The following is a 22021-nucleotide window of genomic DNA, read 5'->3' as shown; positions in this document are numbered from 1 at the left end:
TCACTACTTACAAGACCAACGAAAAGAAAAAAAATCGAATCTTTTTTTAGTTACAAAAACTCCAAAAATACCCAACACCTTGGAACTGAAATAACTGCTTATTTAGAAAAATTACAGTGAGGCGAAACATCGCGCTAAATGCAAGAAAATCATTCATAGCAGGACCAAATAACCGACAAAAATAGAGATGAAAGCCGTAGAGAGAAATATCGAAAAAAATGATCTAACGAAAATTTCCAAAATTTGTCTTGATTTTGCCTTGAATAAAAACTTTTGTCATAAAAATATGCTAAGTAAAAATTGAATGTTAAATAAGCATCGAAACAAAACTTATAAACCGGGAACAAAGCCCACAATTCTTGAGCAGACACACGTTGCTACGGAAAAAAAATTGGAAAAACATACACTTAAGTTTAAAATCCGCTGGAAACTCTTGGATAAATTTTTTTTTCTCTCAGAATTCTCAAAACGGGCCTCTAAGCCCGATTTTTTAAAAGCCGAAACCTATTAAGCCGAATACGAAAACACAGCTAACAAAAACTGACATACTGAAATCGGAACTGGTAAAACTGCAAAGAACTTACAAAAATTCGAAAAGAAAGGAAATTTAAACTGCAAACATGCTAAAAACAGAAAAATTCTTTCACTGAAAAATTCTTTCACTGAAAAATTTGGTCGAAATAACCTAACGGTCAAAATAAACCCGGTAACCGATTTAGTCCAGATACCACTTACCAATCATTTTCAATTATAGTGAAAATTGTTATTAAAGAACAAAAACATTTACTATGACAATCTTATAGTTTTTAAACACTGAATTCAGTTTTTTTTAAAAAAATTCTGCAATATAAGGGCATTTTATAATGCTATATTAGGGCCTTCTCAAAATGAAACGCCAATTTAAAAAAGGTAGATATATAGATAGATTGATGAGCTATATATTATTCTCATGAATCAGTGACTTTCACCTGATTATATCAATAGGGCGATAGAAAAGAAAAAAAATTCTTTTTCAAAATAGCACATCTGATTGCTACAACTTCCGCTCAAAACTTCCGTCAAAGCGTCTCTAATTTTTTTTGAGGATAACGAACCATGACTGTAGACAAATGACCAAAACATGAACACACAGAGGCAAATCGGAGCTTCGTACAATTTGCGATACATACACAAACTTGTAAAGAAATAGTTACAAAACTTCAAAACCCGCAACAGAAGTCTAACCTGAATCAATCTATTCTCTATTTTTCCTTGAAATCATGAAAGCTTGTTTCACAAATTCAAAACAGACTATGTAATCATTTGTGAACAAGACAAAAAATCGCATTTTTTCCTGAAAAATTTGCAACCTGATAAGTTGATAATTTCAGATAGTATTGATAAAATGATCCACTCTTTGCTTTTAGTGATTGAGTTAGAAATGAAAAATATAACTAAATTCAAAAATCAATTGTTAACAAAATTTCACAGAAAGTTAGGGCAAAAACTCTTGGATTGTAAGTACCCTGGCCACAACACAAACCCATCAAAATAGCTTTCAGTTACTTTAAAAAAATGCTATATCAATAAAAGTCCATGCTGTGGAAAACTAGCGACAAAAAACCAAAACTAGCGAAACTAAAATTGGTGATATGTTACAATAGGTGGTAAATTTTAGGATAGTACATGCATTAGATTTTACGGCCTACTTGTTGTGATAAACTTATTAAATAGTTTCATGTGATATGATACGCTCATAATGGAACGCTTGTAAGAAGAAGGCCCAGTACGGGATTTTAGAGACAAGCTTGTCAAGCCTCGATACTCCCACTCTACCCGGACATCCCCGCCGGAACCTCCACCCGTGAAAAACCAGGTTGTAATCGCTTTCATTCCTTTTTTGTTATTTGTTTTAAAAATCAATTTCTTAACAAACCATTTTACAATCTATTCTTTCTCTTGTTTTGTCTCTTTTGTACCCTGTTTAGTGAATGACCGTGCCGAAGTACAGGCCGAAGTGGCTACCCAAACGGAGCAGGAAATTGGTAATAGGAACCTCAAGGACCAAGTACTGCAGCCCCAAAGATGTCGGAGCCACGGTTTACTCGCACAGAGGTGCAAAGCTAGCCGTCTTGCCGCAACTGTCTCGCGCTACCCCTCGCAGAAACTGAACTGTGTTATTATAGTAGCCGGCTTTAATGATAACTCATCTACGGTTTCAGACTTTGCTAATGATTGGAGATTTTAAATAAATTTGATAATTCATAAGTTTAACCCAAATGCTTATTATCCCCAAAACCATCCTCTCTGCAAATAATCACTTCATTAACAGAAAACTTGGTGCTCTAAATAACTCTTTGTTTCGCCTTATTAAAACGTTTTACCACTCAAGAATTCGAATTATTTCCCCCAATCTAAACGTTTTCAGTTTATTGCTCGCTCAGCTAACTTGTATATATTCACCATAAATTTACCCTCCTCGCTGCCAAATTATGGCCGATCAAACGCACTGCCATATTTGCAAACTCCACCTCCGAAAAGGAGGCATATGGTGTGTCATTTGCAAAGCATACATCCATGTCTCATGTAACGGGCTACAGAGCAGCAAATTTTATTACGATGGGTTCTTATGCATACAATGCACCCCCAAGAATTTTGCAAAAGGGCCCAACTCAGCCAACAGACCAACAAGCACAGCCCTCATCACAACTCAGAAAGAAACATCACCGGCAACACCTGAAACAAACGCACTGCCCAACGCAACACAATCTGATCTATCGCCCCCAGCAATCACTACAGCCCCCTTCGACCCCTGGAAACTTATCAACCAACAACTTGAAATTAAAATAAATGACAAACAAAAATGTCGTTAACTGGAAACCGCGCTTCATAGTTCTAAGCGAGAACAAGCCCGGTTTCCAATTCATAGAATTACTGAACCAGCAGATGTTGTTATTAGTAGAAGAAACACCAAATTCTAACGTCGCAATGAAAGCAGCAAGGATTCTCCCATATTTGCTGCTTCCCAAAATTAAATCAGAAATAAACGGATCAAATTCCAAAACACTGAGCCGCCGCATAATTTTATGGAAGCAAGAACTATTAGACGAACTTTTCACTGAAGCGAAAGCTCTCCAAATTAGACATCCCAAACAGATCAACTATAAACTTATCAGTACAGGCAAAATATCTGCCGCCATTGGCTGCCTTTCAGACAAGAAAACAAAAGAAGTACTTCCCCTAAACGAATTCATTGAAGGAAAAACAGTCCTTAGTATCCTGAAAGAAAAACACCCCCAAGCCAAAACAGCGAACTCTAACTATATAACTGAAGTAAATAAAGACAACGCCATACCACCCCTCTATATTCGAACAAATAAACGCCAAGACAGTTCGAAAATCAACCCTGAAAACGCACGGAAGCCACGGTCCCTCAGGTCTAGATGCGTGCGAATGGAGAAGGATATTAACTCAATTCAAGCAGACGTCCATTGAGCTTTGTAAACAATTGCTAAATTATCCTATACAATAGCAAGTAATGTTGTCCCCCATGAAAACTTAACGGCGTACAACTCCTGTCGCCTGATACCTCTGGACAAAAATCCAGGGGTATGGTCCTGGTTTGGGCGAGGTTCTGAGAAGAATAATTGGCAAAACAATCAACCAATGTAAAAATCAGACCTTCAAAATCTCGGAAAAATTTCCAACTCTGCTTAGGCCAGAAGTGTGGAATCGAATATGCTACCCAGAACTTGAGGAATGAGTTTGAGAAACCGGAAACGGACGGCATACTACTTATTGATGCAGAAAACGCCTTCAGCTCGCTCAATAGAGAACTTGCTCTAAAAAATGTAAAATCCTTTCTCCGGCACTAGATCATGCGCTGGCCAACTCATATAAACATCCCTCAAATTTAAATACCAATAACACGGATTCAGTTTAAAAAAATCATACAGAAAGATCTTGCATCTACCACCTACAAAGCAAGCTCTAGCCCTTTATAGACAACACAATTTAGGTGCATATTTGTAAGTAAATCATTTCGAACTAACTTCAAAATGTACCATTCTTTGAACAAACTTTTTCTGGGAGAAAAAACTCTGGTACCTGGTTGCAATACCCTTGCTTATTGCAAGGGTAATGATACTAAAAAGAAGCAAGGCGATCCACGGCAAATTTCAAAACTTTATGCTAGAAACTATATAGCTTTACATACAGCGACAAAATGAACACTCTGCGCGTTCCCAAAAAATACAACTGACATCTGACGTAGAAGTTGAAAATAAAAAAAAAACAGTAAATTTGCTAAATATTCGCTTTAACTATGGAGTATGTTTTATACCATTGAAATTTCAGGAAACTAAAAATTACCGTTGAAAATAGTTTTAACCAGGACACGCCCCGCAGACCAACTATGAAATAAAGAAGTCGAAGAGAACAGGTCTTTCAAGTCGTTTAAAGCAGGCTAAATTGTCGTCTAAGGGTTGCGCAAAGTATTTTGCAAATAGAAAGGAACTCGTTTGGAGTTGAATTTGTATTACTTCTGATGAAAATTTTGCCAACTTGTCTGTGCTAACATGAACCATTAAAAAGGAGCCAAAACCCTCCAGCAATTAAGCCGCAGACGTATTAAAGGTCCTCTACATCTCAAGAGTTTGTGTCGATTTGAAACTATCAATCGCCTGGAAAAAAGGGCCGTCTAACTATTTTGAATTCGGTCACTTTTTTGATATCTCACTCCTAACTCACTGCCGTGTCTTTAAACATCGAAACTTAGCGACAAGAAAAATATGCCAAAAAATTGCATTTCCTTATTGAAAATCTAATTATTGTAATAACGGGTCACATTTTTATCCCCACCGTTTAGACTTAAGCATTCATAAGCGTCAATAAAACGTAGCAATCAGCAACATGCAACAAATGAGAACCGTTGAAAAATTAATCAACCCAGAAAATACATCAAGTTCAAATTAAGTGGAACTCAGAAGCAGAGGAATGAATAGGAAGGATTAGTTATTCAAATTATTATCAATGCAGATGGAGCTTATATCTAAGCAGTTTCACTGTTACTACTCAAGGAGGCGGTAGCTTCCCTAATATTTCATGCATGGGAAGGATCCAGGGCACTGAAACCCTTGGTATGAATATATAAACATGGCTTTGGGTGTGTTCGATTCTGTGCACTTCGATTCCTTGTTCTTCAGGCATTTGATTCAGTTGCGGCTGGAATGCCTTAATCGCAAACCGCTTAGATGCAGAACCTTGTAAGCATTCTCGGAAAGCGACGCAGATTTTTCTTCTTAGGTTCCAAGCAAGAAGTATCTTAACTTCAGTCAGAAACAACGCGTCGACGCGTTGCAAACCATGAATAGCAGGTGTTAATTGAGTAGATATATCATTACGAATTATAATTATGTTCTCACTAGATGAAACAGTTATCGCAAAAAGGTTCATATTCAGATTACAAGTAAACAAATCCGGCTTTTCGGTGCAGGTAACATTTTTGACACTTTGATCTTGTTTGAAGGGTCTGATGACCTTGAGAACTGGATCCCATATCAATACGTTGAAATCTGGGCAACAATAGAAGAAAAGACAGTTAGCTGGGATTATATCAGGGAACGGTTCAGAAGTGACGACTGTAGCATCACTACAGCAATCACTACCCCAGCAATCACTACAGCCCCCTTCGACCCCTGGAAACTTATCAACCAAGAACTTGAAATTAAAATAAATGACATAAATAAAAATGTCGTTAACTTGAAAACGCGCTTCATAGTTCTAAGCAAGAACAAGCCCGGTTTCCAATTCATAGAATTACTGAACCAGCAGATGTTGTTATTAGTAGAAGAAACACCAAATTCTAACGTCGCAATGAAAGCAGCAAGGATTCTCCCATATTTGCTGCTTCCCAAAATTAAATCAGAAATAAACGGATCAAATTCCAAAACACTGAGCCGCCGCATAATTTTATGGAAGCAAGAACTATTAGACGAACTTTTCACTGAAGCGAAAGCTCTCCAAATTAGACATCCCAAACAGATCAACTATAAACTTATCAGTACAGGCAAAATATCTGCCGCCATTGGCTGCCTTTCAGACAAGAAAACAAAAGAAGTACTTCCCCTAAACGAATTCATTGAAGGAAAAACAGTCCTTAGTATCCTGAAAGAAAAACACCCCCAAGCCAATACAGCGAACTCTAACTATATAACTGAAGTAAGTGAAGACACAACGCCATACCACCCCTCTATATTAGAACAAATAAACGCCAAGACAGTTCGAAAATCAACCCTGAAAACGCACGGAAGCCACGGTCCCTCAGGTCTAGATGCGTGCGAATGGAGAAGGATATTAACTCACTTCAACCAGACGTCCATTGAGCTTTGTAAACAATTGCTAAATTATCCTATACAATAGCAAGTAATGTTGTCCCCCATGAAAACTCAACGGCGTACAACTCCTGTCGCCTGATACCTCTGGACAAAAATCCAGGGGTACGGTCCATTGGTTTGGGCGAGGTTCTGAGAAGAATAATTGGCAAAACAATCACCCAATGTAAAAATCAGACCTTCAAAATCTCGGAAAAAATTCCAACTCTGCTTAGGCCAGAAGTGTGGAATCGACTATGCTATCCAGAGCTTGAGGAATGAGTTTGAGAAACCGGAAACGGACGGCATACTACTTATTGATGCAGAAAACGCCTTCAACTCGCTCAATAGAAAACTTGCTCTAAAAAATGTAAAATCCTTTCTCCGGCACTACATCATGCGCTGGCCAACTCATATAAACATCCCCAAATTTATATGTCAATAACACGGTTTTGACATCTACCGAAGACACAACGCAAGATGATCCCCTCGCAAGGGCTATGTACGGAATTGGGATAATCCCACTGATTGAGCTCCTGCAAAAATCAAATGTCACCCAAAAATGGCACGCAGATGACGGAAGCGCTGCAGGTGATCTTAAGAGTCTCCACGCAATACTGGACAACCTAGATGTGCACGGAAAGGCTTTCGGATACAATGTGAAGCCTTCCAAGTGTCAACTAATAGTAAAGGAAAACTGTCGTGAAAGCGCCATAAAGTGTTCGAAGGCACAAATATTACAAGGGTAGACGGTTTTAGAGTCCTTGGATCGGTTATAGGAACACCATCAGCATGTGATAAGTAAATGAAAAGCGAAATTGAAAAGACAGCTACCCTAACTGAAAAGCTTTCCAAAATAGCTAAAACATCACCACAAAATGCGTACTCCTACTACACAAAGGGAGTTCAAAATAAATTAAGCTTCCTAACCAGAACAACTCCGGAAGCATTTAAGAAAATGGATGAAATTGAGAAAAACGTAAGACAGCAGCTACTTCCTAGTATTACTGGTAAAAACCATATAACCGATGAAGATCGCAACCTTTTTGAACTACCACTAAGAATGGGAGGATTAGACCTCCTCAGTAACACTGAGTTCCAAAAATTATGAGTGGTCACGAGCCATTTGTGATCCGTTAGAAAACAGTGATCCAGAAATAGCTTGAAACGGAACAAACTCTGATAAATAGAAACATCAAAACTGAGAAACATAAATCACTCTCAAAAAAGGCTAAAATAATGCAAAATTGCATCAGAAAAAACTGACAATAAATCCAGCGTCACAGAAAGGAGCATCGAATTGGCTAAGCGAGCTACCCCTAAAAAATACAATTCTTCCCTCAACAAATCAGAGTTTAAAGATGGATTACATCTGAGATACGGATGGGAACCATCAAACACCCCACATACATGCCCGTGTGGACAGCCGTTCACACTGACCCACTCTCTACACTGTCCCAAAGGTGGATACACTCACCTAAGACATAATGAAATTCGCGATACCTTCACGACACTCCTGGACGAAGTATGCCATGATGTTGAAATAGAGCCGAAACTTCAACCGTTGGAAGGCGAAAGCTTTCACAAAAAAAACAACCACTACTGAAGATGACGCTCGAGTTGACATCAAGGCAAATGGACTCTGGGGAGGCCAATTCAGCAGAACCTATTTCGATGTAAAAGTTTTCAACCCCATGCTAAATCCTGCCCTAAAACTATATCTGACGCCTACAAAAATCATGAGTGTCAAAACATTAAAATACCAACAAATAAATTTGGATGTGGAACACAGCAGCTTTGTTCCATTAATTTTTGCGTGTACCACAGGAGCAGCACCGGGCTCTACAAAAACCGTCCAGAAACTAGCAGAGAAACTAAGCGAAAAACGGAACGAATCATACTCGGACACAATAAACTTTATAACAAAAATAAGTTTTGCACTTCTGGGGGTGCAAAAATCTTAAAAATACATCCAATATAGACAATTCTATCTGTGCTGTAATCGAGGAGGGTAGATTTTAATTGACAATTCTCTTGATGCATTAAAATCGACTTGATTTAGTCATAAAACTTTGCCAATGTACTTATATAGCGTTGGTACGGCCCTATCCATCCAACCTGTGCACGTACCGTCGCATGACGGAAGGGCCCATTTTAATTGACCCTTTTAAAAAAAACAAGCATTAGATTTCAGAACTAATGCATAAAATAGTCATTTCTTTTTCAATCAATTGTGCTACAAAAATAGTTTTTTTTGTAAATACATTACTCTTTGCCAAATGAAAAGCTATTTTAAAAAATCATATTTCACACTTCTTTTGCCAACAAATTTGGCTTTTGCAACAAACTATAAATAATGAGGGAAGTATAATCACAAGCGATCCAGCTATTGAAATCGGACCTATCACCTAGTGTAATATATAACCCTAAAAATATTCAAGTTGAAAAGTTTCAATTTCCATAAGTTAGGCTGCAACCGAACCCAATATTTGTCGTCCCAAGCTTTTTGGTACATCTAGCCTAAGCGGGCAAAAGTAACAGCAAGAGCTTACCCTGTTACTGTACCAAATGTAATATACAGAAAAGAGTACGTTTCCAAACTAAAATTAACCAACCCAGATAACACATCAAGTTCAAATTGAGTGGAACTCAGAAGCAGAGGAATGAATAGGAAGGATTAGTTGTTCAAATTATTATCAATGCAGATAGAGCTTATATCTAAGCAGTTTCATTGTTACTACTCAAGGAGGCGGTAGCTTCCCTAATATTTCATGCATGGGAAGGATCCAGGGCACTGAAACCCTTGGTATGAATATATAAACATGGCTTTGGGTGTGTTCGATTCTGTGCCACTTGGATTCCTTGTATTCTTCAGGCATTTGATTCAGTTGCGGCTGGAATGCCTTAATCGCAATCCACTTAGATGCAGAACCTTGTAAGCATTCTCGGAAAGCGACGCAGATTTTTCTTCTTAGGTTCCAAGCAAGAAGTATCTTAACTTCAGTCAGAAACAACGCGTCGACGCGTTGCAAACCATGAATAGCAGGAGTTAATTGAGTAGATATATCATTACGAATTATAATTATGTTCTCACTAGATGAAACAGTGATCGCAAATAGGTTCATATTCAGATTACAAGTAAACAAATCCGGCTTTTCGGTGCAGGTAGCATTTTAGACACTTTGATCTTGTTTGAAGGGTCTGATGACCTTGAGAACTGGATCCCAAATCAATACGTTGAAATCTGGGCAACAATAGAAGAAAAGACAGTTAGCTGGGATTATATCAGGGAACGGTTCAGAAGTGACGACTGTAGCATCACTACAGCAATCACTACCCCAGCAATCACTACAGCCGCCTTCGACCCCTGGAAACTTATCAACCAAGAACTTGAAATTAAAATAAATGACATAAATAAAAATGTCGTTAACTTGAAAACGCGCTTCATAGTTCTAAGCAAGAACAAGCCCGGTTTCCAATTCATAGAATTACTGAACCAGCAGATGTTGTTATTAGTAGAAGAAACACCAAATTCTAACGTCGCAATGAAAGCAGCAAGGATTCTCCCATATTTGCTGCTTCCCAAAACTAAATCAGAAACAAACGGATCAAATTCCAAAACACTGAGCCGCCGAATAATTTTATGGAAGCAAGGCCTATTAGACGAACTTTTCACTGAAGCGAAAGCTCTCCAAATTAGACATCCCAAACAGATTAACTATAAACTAATCAGTACAGGCAAAATATCTGCCGCGATTGGCTGCTTTTCAGACAAGAAAACAAAAGGAGTACTTCCCCTAAATGAAGTCATTGAAGGAAAAACAGTCCTTAGTATCCTGAAAGAAAAACACCCCCAAGCCAATACAGCGAACTCTAACTATATAACTGAAGTAAGTGAAGACACAACGCCATACCACCCCTCTATATTAGAACAAATAAACGCCAAGACAGTTCGAAAATCAACCCTGAAAACGCACGGAAGCCACGGTCCCTCAGGTCTAGATGCGTGCGAATGGAGAAGGATATTAACTCACTTCAACCAGACGTCCATTGAGCTTTGTAAACAATTGCTAAATTATCCTATACAATAGCAAGTAATGTTGTCCCCCATGAAAACTCAACGGCGTACAACTCCTGTCGCCTGATACCTCTGGACAAAAATCCAGGGGTACGGTCCATTGGTTTGGGCGAGGTTCTGAGAAGAATAATTGGCAAAACAATCACCCAATGTAAAAATCAGACCTTCAAAATCTCGGAAAAAATTCCAACTCTGCTTAGGCCAGAAGTGTGGAATCGACTATGCTATCCAGAGCTTGAGGAATGAGTTTGAGAAACCGGAAACGGACGGCATACTACTTATTGATGCAGAAAACGCCTTCAACTCGCTCAATAGAAAACTTGCTCTAAAAAAATGTAAAATCCTTTCTCCGGCACTACATCATGCGCTGGCCAACTCATATAAACATCCCCAAATTTATATGTCAATAACACGGTTTTGACATCTACCGAAGACACAACGCAAGATGATCCCCTCGCAAGGGCTATGTACGGAATTGGGATAATCCCACTGATTGAGCTCCTGCAAAAATCAAATGTCACCCAAAAATGGCACGCAGATGACGGAAGCGCTGCAGGTGATCTTAAGAGTCTCCACGCAATACTGGACAACCTAGATGTGCACGGAAAGGCTTTCGGATACAATGTGAAGCCTTCCAAGTGTCAACTAATAGTAAAGGAAAACTGTCGTGAAAGCGCCATAAAGTGTTCGAAGGCACAAATATTACAATGGTAGACGGTTTTAGAGTCCTTGGATCGGTTATAGGAACACCATCAGCATGTGATAAGTAAATGAAAAGCGAAATTGAAAAGACAGCTACCCTAACTGAAAAGCTTTCCAAAATAGCTAAAACATCACCACAAAATGCGTACTCCTACTACACAAAGGGAGATCAAAATAAATTAAGCTTCCTAACCAGAACAACTCCGGAAGCATTTAAGAAAATGGATGAAATTGAGAAAAACGTAAGACAGCAGCTACTTCCTAGTATTACTGGTAAAAACCATATAACCGATGAAGATCGCAACCTTTTTGAACTACCACTAAGAATGGGAGGATTAGACCTCCTCAGTAACACTGAGTTCCAAAAATTATGAGTGGTCACGAGCCATTTGTGATCCGTTAGAAAACAGTGATCCAGAAATAGCTTGAAACGGAACAAACTCTGATAAATAGAAACATCAAAATTGAGAAACAGAACATCACTCTCAAAAAAGGCTAAAATAATGCAAAAAAAACTGACAATAAATCCAGCGTCACAGAAAGGAGCATCGAATTGGCTAAGCGAGCTACCCCTAAAAAATACAATTCTTCCCTCAACAAATCAATTTAAAGATCTGAGATACGGATGGGAACCATCAAACACCCCACATACATGCCCGTGTGGACAGCCGTTCACACTGACCCACTCTCTACACTGTCCCAAAGGTGGATACACTCACCTAAGACATAATGAAATTCGCGATACCTTCACGACACTCCTGGACGAAGTATGCCATGATGTTGAAATAGAGCCGAAACTTCAACCGTTGGAAAACGAAAGCTTTCACAAAAAAAACAACCACTACTGAAGATGACGCTCGAGTTGACATCAAGGCAAATGGACTCTGGGGAGGCCAATTCAGCAGAACCTATTTCGATGTAAAAGTTTTCAACCCCATGCTAAATCCTGCCCTAAAACTATATCTGACGCCTACAAAAATCATGAGAGTGTCAAAACATTAAAATACCAACAAATAAATTTGGATGTGGAACACAGCAGCTTTGTTCCATTAATTTTTGCGTGTACCACAGGAGCAGCACCGGGCTCTACAAAAACCGTCCAGAAACTAGCAGAGAAACTAAGCGAAAAACGGAACGAATCATACTCGGACACAATAAACTTTATAACAAAAATAAGTTTTGCACTTCTGGGGGTGCAAAAATCTTAAAATTACATCCAATATAGACAATTCTATCTGTGCTGTAATCGAGGAGGGCAGATTTTAATTGACAATTCTCTTGATGCATTAAAATCGACTTGATTTAGTCATAAAACTTTGCCAATGTACTTATATAGCGTTGGTACGGCCCTATCCATCCAACCTGTGCACGTACCGTCGCATGACGGAAGGGCCCATTTTAATTGACCCTTTTAAAAAAAAAACAAGCATTAGATTTCAGAACTAATGCATAAAATAGTCATTTCTTTTTCAATCAATTGTGCTACAAAAATAGTTTTTTTTGTAAATACATTACTCTTTGCCAAATGAAAAGCTATTTTAAAAAATCATATTTCACACTTCTTTTGCCAACAAATTTGGCTTTTGCAACAAACTATAAATAATGAGGGAAGTATAATCACAAGCGATCCAGCTATTGAAATCGGACCTATCACCTAGTGTAATATATAACCCTAAAAATATTCAAGTTGAAAAGTTTCAATTTCCATAAGTTAGGCTGCAACCGAACCCAATATTTGTCGTCCCAAGCTTTTTGGTACATCTAGCCTAAGCGGGCAAAAGTAACAGCAAGAGCTTACCCTGTTACTGTACCAAATGTAATATACATAAAAGAGTACGTTTCCAAACTAAAATTAACCAACCCAGATAACACATCAAGTTCAAATTGAGTGGAACTCAGAAGCAGAGGAATGAATAGGAAGGATTAGTTGTTCAAATTATTATCAATGCAGATAGAGCTTATATCTAAGCAGTTTCATTGTTACTACTCAAGGAGGCGGTAGCTTCCCTAATATTTCATGCATGGGAAGGATCCAGGGCACTGAAACCCTTGGTATGAATATATAAACATGGCTTTGGGTGTGTTCGATTCTGTGCCACTTCGATTCCTTGTATTCTTCAGGCATTTGATTCAGTTGCGGCTGGAATGCCTTAATCGCAACCCACTTAGATGCAGAACCTTGTAAGCATTCTCGGAAAGCGACGCAGATTTTTCTTCTTAGGTTCCAAGCAAGAAGTATCTTAACTTCAGTCAGAAACAACGCGTCGACGCGTTGCAAACCATGAATAGCAGGAGTTAATTGAGTAGATATATCATTACGAATTATAATTATGTTCTCACTAGATGAAACAGTGATCGCAAATAGGTTCATATTCAGATTACAAGTAAACAAATCCGGCTTTTCGGTGCAGGTAACATTTTTGACACTTTGATCTTGTTTGAAGGGTCTGATGACCTTGAGAACTGGATCCAATATCAATACGTTGAAATCTGGGCAACAATAGAAGAAAAGACAGTTAGCTGGGATTATATCAGGGAACGGTTCAGAAGTGACGACTGTAGCATCACTACAGCAATCACTACCCCAGCAATCACTACAGCCGCCTTCGACCCCTGGAAACTTATCAACCAAGAACTTGAAATTAAAATAAATGACATAAATAAAAATGTCGTTAACTTGAAAACGCGCTTCATAGTTCTAAGCAAGAACAAGCCCGGTTTCCAATTCATAGAATTACTGAACCAGCAGATGTTGTTATTAGTAGAAGAAACACCAAATTCTAACGTCGCAATGAAAGCAGCAAGGATTCTCCCATATTTGCTGCTTCCCAAAACTAAATCAGAAACAAACGGATCAAATTCCAAAACACTGAGCCGCCGCATAATTTTATGGAAGCAAGGCCTATTAGACGAACTTTTCACTGAAGCGAAAGCTCTCCAAATTAGACATCCCAAACAGATTAACTATAAACTAATCAGTACAGGCAAAATATCTGCCGCGATTGGCTGCTTTTCAGACAAGAAAACAAAAGGAGTACTTCCCCTAAATGAAGTCATTGAAGGAAAAACAGTCCTTAGTATCCTGAAAGAAAAACACCCCCAAGCCAATACAGCGAACTCTAACTATATAACTGAAGTAAGTGAAGACACAACGCCATACCACCCCTCTATATTAGAACAAATAAACGCCAAGACAGTTCGAAAATCAACCCTGAAAACGCACGGAAGCCACGGTCCCTCAGGTCTAGATGCGTGCGAATGGAGAAGGATATTAACTCACTTCAACCAGACGTCCATTGAGCTTTGTAAACAATTGCTAAATTATCCTATACAATAGCAAGTAATGTTGTCTCCCATGAAAACTCAACGGCGTACAACTCCTGTCGCCTGATACCTCTGGACAAAAATCCAGGGGTACGGTCCATTGGTTTGGGCGAGGTTCTGAGAAGAATAATTGGCAAAACAATCACCCAATGTAAAAATCAGACCTTCAAAATCTCGGAAAAAATTCCAACTCTGCTTAGGCCAGAAGTGTGGAATCGACTATGCTATCCAGAGCTTGAGGAATGAGTTTGAGAAACCGGAAACGGACGGCATACTACTTATTGATGCAGAAAACGCCTTCAACTCGCTCAATAGAAAACTTGCTTTAAAAAATGTAAAATCCTTTCTCCGGCACTACATCATGCGCTGGCCAACTCATATAAACATCCCCAAATTTATATGTCAATAACACGGTTTTGACATCTACCGAAGACACAACGCAAGATGATCCCCTCGCAAGGGCTATGTACGGAATTGGGATAATCCCACTGATTGAGCTCCTGCAAAAATCAAATATCACCCAAAAATGGCACGCAGATGACGGAAGCGCTGCAGGTGATCTTAAGAGTCTCCACGCAAAACTGGACAACCTAGATGTGCACGGAAAGGCTTTCGGATACAATGTGAAGCCTTCCAAGTGTCAACTAATAGTAAAGGAAAACTGTCGTGAAAGCGCCATAAAGTGTTCGAAGGCACACATATTACAATGGTAGACGGTTTTAGAGTCCTTGGATCGGTTATAGGAACACCATCAGCATGTGATAAGTAAATGAAAAGCGAAATTGAAAAGACAGCTACCCTAACTGAAAAGCTTTCCAAAATAGCTAAAACATCACCACAAAATGCGTACTCCTACTACACAAAGGGAGATCAAAATAAATTAAGCTTCCTAACCAGAACAACTCCGGAAGCATTTAAGAAAATGGATGAAATTGAGAAAAACGTAAGACAGCAGCTACTTCCTAGTATTACTGGTAAAAACCATATAACCGATGAAGATCGCAACCTTTTTGAACTACCACTAAGAATGGGAGGATTAGACCTCCTCAGTAACACTGAGTTCCAAAAATTATGAGTGGTCACGAGCCATTTGTGATCCGTTAGAAAACAGTGATCCAGAAATAGCTTGAAACGGAACAAACTCTGATAAGTAGAAACATCAAAATTGAGAAACAGAACATCACTCTCAAAAAAGGCTAAAATAATGCAAAATTGCATCAGAAAAAAAACTGACAATAAATCCAGCGTCACAGAAAGGAGCATCGAATTGGCTAAGCGAGCTACCCCTAAAAAATACAAATCTTCCCTCAACAAATCAATTTAAAGATCTGAGATACGGATGGGAACCATCAAACACCCCACATACATGCCCGTGTGGACAACCGTTCACACTGACCCACTCTCTACACTGTCCCAAAGGTGGACACACTCACCTAAGACATAATGAAATTCGCGATACCTTTACGACACTCCTGGACGAAGTATGCCATGATGTTGAAATAGAGCCGAAACTTCAATCGTTGGAAGGCGAAAGCTTTCACAAAAAAACAACCACTACTGAAGATGATGCTCGAGTTGACACAAGGCAAATGGACTCTGGGGAGGCCGATTCAGCCGAACCTATTTCGATGTAAAAATTTTAAACCCCCATGCTAAATCCTGCCCTTAAACTATATCTGACGCCTACAAAAATCATGAGAGTGTCAAAACATTAAAATACCAACAAATAAATCTGGATGTGGAACACAGCAGCTTTGTTCCATTAATTTTTGCGTGTACCGCAGGAGCAGCACCGGGCTCTACAAAAACCGTCCAGAAACTAGCAGAGAAACTAAGCGAAAAACGGAACGAATCATACTCGGACACAATAAACTTTATAACAAAAATAAGTTTTGCACTTCTGGGGGTGCAAAAATCTTAAAAATACATCCAACATAGACAATTCTATCTGTGCTGTAATCGAGGAGGGTAGATTTTAATTGACAATTCTCTTGATGCATTTAAATCGACTTGATTTAGTCATAAAACTTTGCCGATGTATTTATATAGCGTTGGTACGGCCCTATCCATCCAACCTGTGCACGTAACGTCGCATGACGGAAGGGCCCATTTTAATTGACCCTTTTTAAAAAAAAAACAAGCATTAGATTTCAGAACTATAATGCATAATATAGTCATTTCTTTTTCAATCAATTGTGCTACAAAAATAGTTTTTTTTTGTAAATACATTACTCTGCCAAATGAAAAGCTATTTTAAAAAATCATATTTCACACTTCTTTTGCCAACAAATTTGGCTTTTGCAACAAACTATAAATAATGAGGGAAGTATAATCACAAGCGATCCAGCTATTGAAATCGGACCTATCACCTAGTGTAATATATAGCCCTAAAAATATTCAAGTTGAAAAGTTTCAATTTCCATAAGTTAGGCTGCAACCGAACCCAATATTTGTCGTCCCAAGCTTTTTGGTACATCTAGCCTAAGCGGGCAAAAGTAACAGCAAGAGCTTACCCTGTTACTGTACCAAATGTAATATACATAAAAGAGTACGTTTCCAAACTAAAATTAACCAACCCAGATAACACATCAAGTTCAAATTAAGTGGAACTCAGAAGCAGAGGAATGAATAGGAAGGATTAGTTGTTCAAATTATTATCAATGCAGATAGAGCTTATATCTAAGCAGTTTCACTGTTACTACTCAAGGAGGCGGTAGCTTCCCTAATATTTCATGCATGGGAAGGATCCAGGGCACTGAAACCCTTGGTATGAATATATAAACATGGCTTTGGGTGTGTTCGATTCTGTGCCACTTCGATTCCTTGTATTCTTCAGGCATTTGATTCAGTTGCGGCTGGAATGCCTTAATCGCAATCCACTTAGATGGAGAACCTTGTAAGCATTCTCGGAAAGCGACGCAGATTTTTCTTCTTAGGTTCCAAGCAAGAAGTATCTTAACTTCAGTCAGAAACAACGCGTCGACGCGTTGCAAACCATGAATAGCAGGTGTTAATTGAGTAGATATATCATTACGAATTATAATTATGTTCTCACTAGATGAAACAGTGATCGCAAATAGGTTCATATTCAGATTACAAGTAAACAAATCCGGCTTTTCGGTGCAGGTAACATTTTTGACACTTTGATCTTGTTTGAAGGGTCTGATGACCTTGAGAACTGGATCCCAAATCAATACGTTGAAATCTGGGCAACAAAAGAAGAAAAGACAGTTAGCTGGGATTATATCAGGGAACGGTTCAGAAGTGACGACTGTAGCATTCACATTCTGCACATAAGCTGGTTCGCTTGCGTGTACAATGGAAACTTTGTCAAAAAATAACAAGGCGAAATATATGAGATTTGAACTATTGGACAATATTTTGACTTCTTGGACCTTTCTAAAGTTCTGTACAGCTATCTGAGTGTCTATTTTCATCAAAAGGACAATACTTTGCCCAGTTTCGTCTCTTCTGCAAGAAGTACAGTACCTTCCACATTTATAAGAGGCATATGGACTAAATCCGCACCAATGGCACACTCCCGCAACATTATAAACATGAATAAGAGAAAGCAACAGTTTCTCGTCGTGAGTATCAAGGACACCGAAGTATCCTCTTTCAGAGGAACAAATGATGCTTTGCTCTATCTTCTCTTCTTCCACTGGGGGATAAAAAAGGCCTTTTAAAGCTTGTACAATTTCAAAAGTCTGGTAAACGACATCAGGCCATCTCATCATATTCAAGAATTCATTCAAAAATTGGTTTGCAAAACGTTCTAAATTTTGACCGCCAATGTGAAACGGTTTAAAAGACACAAACTCTTTCAAGCTGGCATTCTGGTCTTTCAATGAGCGATTCATGTCTTCGACTGCACTTACAAAGCTACCCACTAATGCTCCGTCTGATTTCTGCAAATTTTCACGGAGCGAAGCTACCATTGAATCACTTTCATCCACTAAACTGTCATGCTTCTCAGCTTTCATAGCAGCTTGCAAATTATTATCACCAAAAATTTTAGCCAATTCATCAATTTTTGGAAGATGTGCATCTGACAACGCCAATCTTCTCAAATAGTTGCCAATTATTTCCGCCAAAATATCAACCGTTTTAGTTGGATTGCAAATGACAGATGTGTCCTCTTTCTCCTTGGAGCAATCCTTTTGCATCAATTGATGGAATTTAATGTCTTTGTTCAGTATTTCGAATTTACTAATTAGTTCGAAAATTTCTTTTCTGGTTTCCACACGTTTTTCTGCCGCAGTAATGTAATCATGACCTCTATGATTCAAAATGCATTTGTTGCACACCACTTGAGAACACTGAACGCAGAAGAGATCATTTATCATCTTGTGTGATGCACATATTGACATTTCGTATCCTCTTTGATCCACAACTTCGTGTCCACGCCTAACATGATGACATATACATGCATCACATAGGAAGTCGTTTTTCTCCTGTGAGCTGTTGCAGGTTTTACAATTCAGAAGTTCGCCAGGATCTTTAATTTGACAAAGTGCGCACTCGTTTAAAACTTTACTATCTTCCTTTTGCTGAATTGCAGACGAAGACTGCTCGTCCCCATTCTCCTCCATTTGCAATACCGTGGCGAAATTTAAACCAAAAATCAGAGCAAATTCATCTGAAAAACTCAAATAGTAATTTATTTCTTCATAGCAAACGAGCGATATAATGTCTCTTTAGCTCGGTATGCGGTCTGTATTAAAATAAATCCACACTCAAACATCTAACGTTGTCAATTCACGCGACTGTATCACTACAGCTTTTACAAGTCCTCAAGTTCTGCTACTATTTGACATTGCGCACATATGATCAAAATTTACCATCTTCTAATTGCTGGATGGAAGACGAAGACTCGCCAACTCCTACTGCATACTTTCATCACAATCAACTTGCTAATACTTCAGTTTCATCACATCTCTCGTCGTTGCACAGACGCCAAGTTGCATTCACGACAAGTCCACTTATATATTTCATCCGATGAAATGAAAATATCTTTTCTACACGATTCTACCGCTTTTTCTGCAAGTATTTGAAAAACAGAGCCGAAGCCAAAGATCTAGCCACATCAAAAATTTTGGGGGATATATTACAATAGTTGGCAGGTTCAAGTTAAATAGCTATGGATCGCTTTTTGTTATATTTCGAACACTATTTAAAATTTAATTCGAAATCCACATGACATATTTGGCAGAAGAAAAGTAAAACTTGAGTTTTTAAATAAATTTTCCTATGGCAGAGTAACGTATTCACAAAAACTTTCTTAGTAGCATGTACAATTGATTGAAAATGAAAGGAATATATTATGCATTATAGTTCTCAAACTTAATACATGCAATATATTACGGTGGCGGCTCACGAAGCCGAAGACCCGTATAGGCGAAAATTAAATTTGTTCCCGGATAGCCGAAAAATAAATTCGTTCCCGGATAGCCGAGAAAAAAACATTCGCTACCTGATAGCCAGGGTTAGGATTTTCATGCACCCAAAATTGAAAAACATGCACCAAAAAATGCACCGATTTTTGCCTATTCCTGCAGTTACCGAAAATTGGAACGTATTGTCCAACATGCTTCTCATCAGTTTACGAAGTTTTAAACGAGGTTGTCAATCAATGGTCTGTCATCATCAAGCTATTATCACTCTCTAAAACATCGAGCTGCTGGCATCAAACAGAAAAACATTCTTTTATTGAACTCGATCAGTTCTTAGTTCAAACTGTACCGGGGTACTTTTTCACGAAGCAAAGCCAGACTCCTAGCTGGGTACTCTATGATTGTCTTCAAGCAATGCCAGACCTGATTCGCAGGATGTTCGCAAGGTTGTGCTTGGAAGGTACTGTTTCGCCGAACTCGTATCGAAAGAATTTGTACACAGATAACAACAATCCGAAGCCATTCAAAGCATCTGAAAATGCTCCTTTCTTCACGTCAAAAGAGAAGCCTGCGTTCGCACGCGAGTTGTCGAAAACAACAAACGGAGAAATAAAGAAAATAAAAGAAAAATGGCTCAAATTCACTGAATGTCAGCTGCAATACATATTTAAAAAAATTCCGTGGTTTTTTGTCGTCAGTCACTGTCCGAAATTGTTTTGTTGTTCATGTGGTAGTTGCTGATATGGATGTGAAATAAAACAAGAGATTGACTAAGCTTTGCGTTGCTTTCGAGATTAACTCTATTGAAGTGGTAGACAATGTTTCTAATCTGTAAGGCAAGCCTGAGTATCAGTCCTTAACTCTGCGTGAGCTTTTTGTGCAAAAGAAGTTACCTTCTGTCGTTAGAAGCCTTGCTGAGCGTATGGAGGTGATTTTACCACACAACATGATCGTTGAGACGGTTTTCTCGAAGATGAAGTCTACTGAGTCAGCATATCAAGTAAACATGTCAGCAAATACATACAACAATATCCGTCTGATCAAGGAGTACTTAGATCGAGCCACATTTGAATGTTATAAAACCCCCATGACACTCATCAATAGCACGAAGAGTGCAAGTGCCGTTTGCAAGTCAGAAGAGAAGGAGTATAGAGAGCTGAAAAAGGGCTTGCAAGAAAAAGCTGAAACGGTTATTGGCGAAATTGGAGTTTTCAAAAGGCCATCACAGAAAGAACTAGCGGAAGTTGATGATGAAATTAAGAAATCAGAAGAACTTCTTCAGGCACCAAAAGCGAAAAACAGCGTTTGAATGACTCATTGGCTGCCAAAGTTGGGCACAGTGATTTGCAATCTGAAAGTGTAATCACTCAAATGTTTGGCAATTGAAATATGTTCTCGAAACTTTTTTCTTTTGAGTTAAACCAGAATCATGCTTGTCCCTGGTGAGCGTTTTTCGGCCTCTTTTTTGGGTTATCATGTGAGGTCCCCTTTTCTCATTACCCGATTTGGTCACCCTGGCAAACACGGTCATAGTCACTATTTTTCTCTCAAAAATTTTTCAAAAAGTGCCTAAAACTAACTTTTTCAGCCTGATTTTGTGCCTAAATTTCTAAATTCAAAATTATGCCTGCGGCTCAGAAATTTTGGCCAAAACACGGACTTTTTTGTGCTTTGGCAGAGCTTGAAAAATTAATTTGGCCGACCTAAGAAAAAAAGGTCGACTAAAATTCGAAAAATGTCATAGTGACAATTTTGCCTCAAAAAAGTGGTCACCCTGCCCCCCACCGAGGATTTTCTCGAGGGGGGGGGGGGGGGGGGGGGGTGGACATATGTTAAAAAAAACAGGCCAAAACGCCATTTTTGGGAGTTTTGAAAAATTTTCACCAAAAAAATTGCGTTTTCAGCGCGTGCTCTCCTTTAAAATTAGCATATGATGAAAAATTTCAAGGTTTGTCGGCCGAAAATGGATATCATAAAACTTACCAAATAGGGACCCCTTGGTTGTTGAGCGGGTCGAATCCCTGTAGTAGTCGGACTTTTGCTGTTAATTAATTCCATGAGAGTGAAAGTATTAGCCAATCAAATCTCTTAAAATGTTCGGATTTGTGTTCGCTATGACAGGCTGCAAAACTTTGAGGCATTTTTGTCCAATCAAAATGCGTCTCAATTTGGCA

At 38.7% G+C, this 22021-nt stretch overlaps 2 protein-coding genes across 2 annotated transcripts in view; one reads left to right on the top strand and one right to left on the bottom strand.

The window, feature by feature from the left end:
* LOC134857202 (dual specificity mitogen-activated protein kinase kinase 1-like) overlaps positions 1-22021 on the bottom strand; it is a 321712-nt gene that overhangs the window by 28080 nt on the left and 271611 nt on the right. The window lies entirely within an intron of this gene.
* The window catches only part of LOC134857201 (uncharacterized), a 121695-nt gene continuing 101364 nt past the window's right edge, over positions 1691-22021 (top strand). The window contains exon 1 of the mRNA XM_063873578.1: positions 1691-1713. The gene's annotated coding sequence lies outside the window, so the exon portion shown is untranslated. The remainder of the gene's footprint in view (positions 1714-22021) is intronic.

The sequence above is a fragment of the Symsagittifera roscoffensis genome, chromosome 1 (genome assembly GCF_963678635.1).
Source record: "Symsagittifera roscoffensis chromosome 1, txSymRosc1.1, whole genome shotgun sequence".
Lineage (NCBI taxonomy): Eukaryota > Metazoa > Xenacoelomorpha > Acoela > Convolutidae > Symsagittifera > Symsagittifera roscoffensis.
Note: the sequence above shows the minus strand (reverse complement) of the source record. Positions and strands in the feature narration are given on the sequence as shown.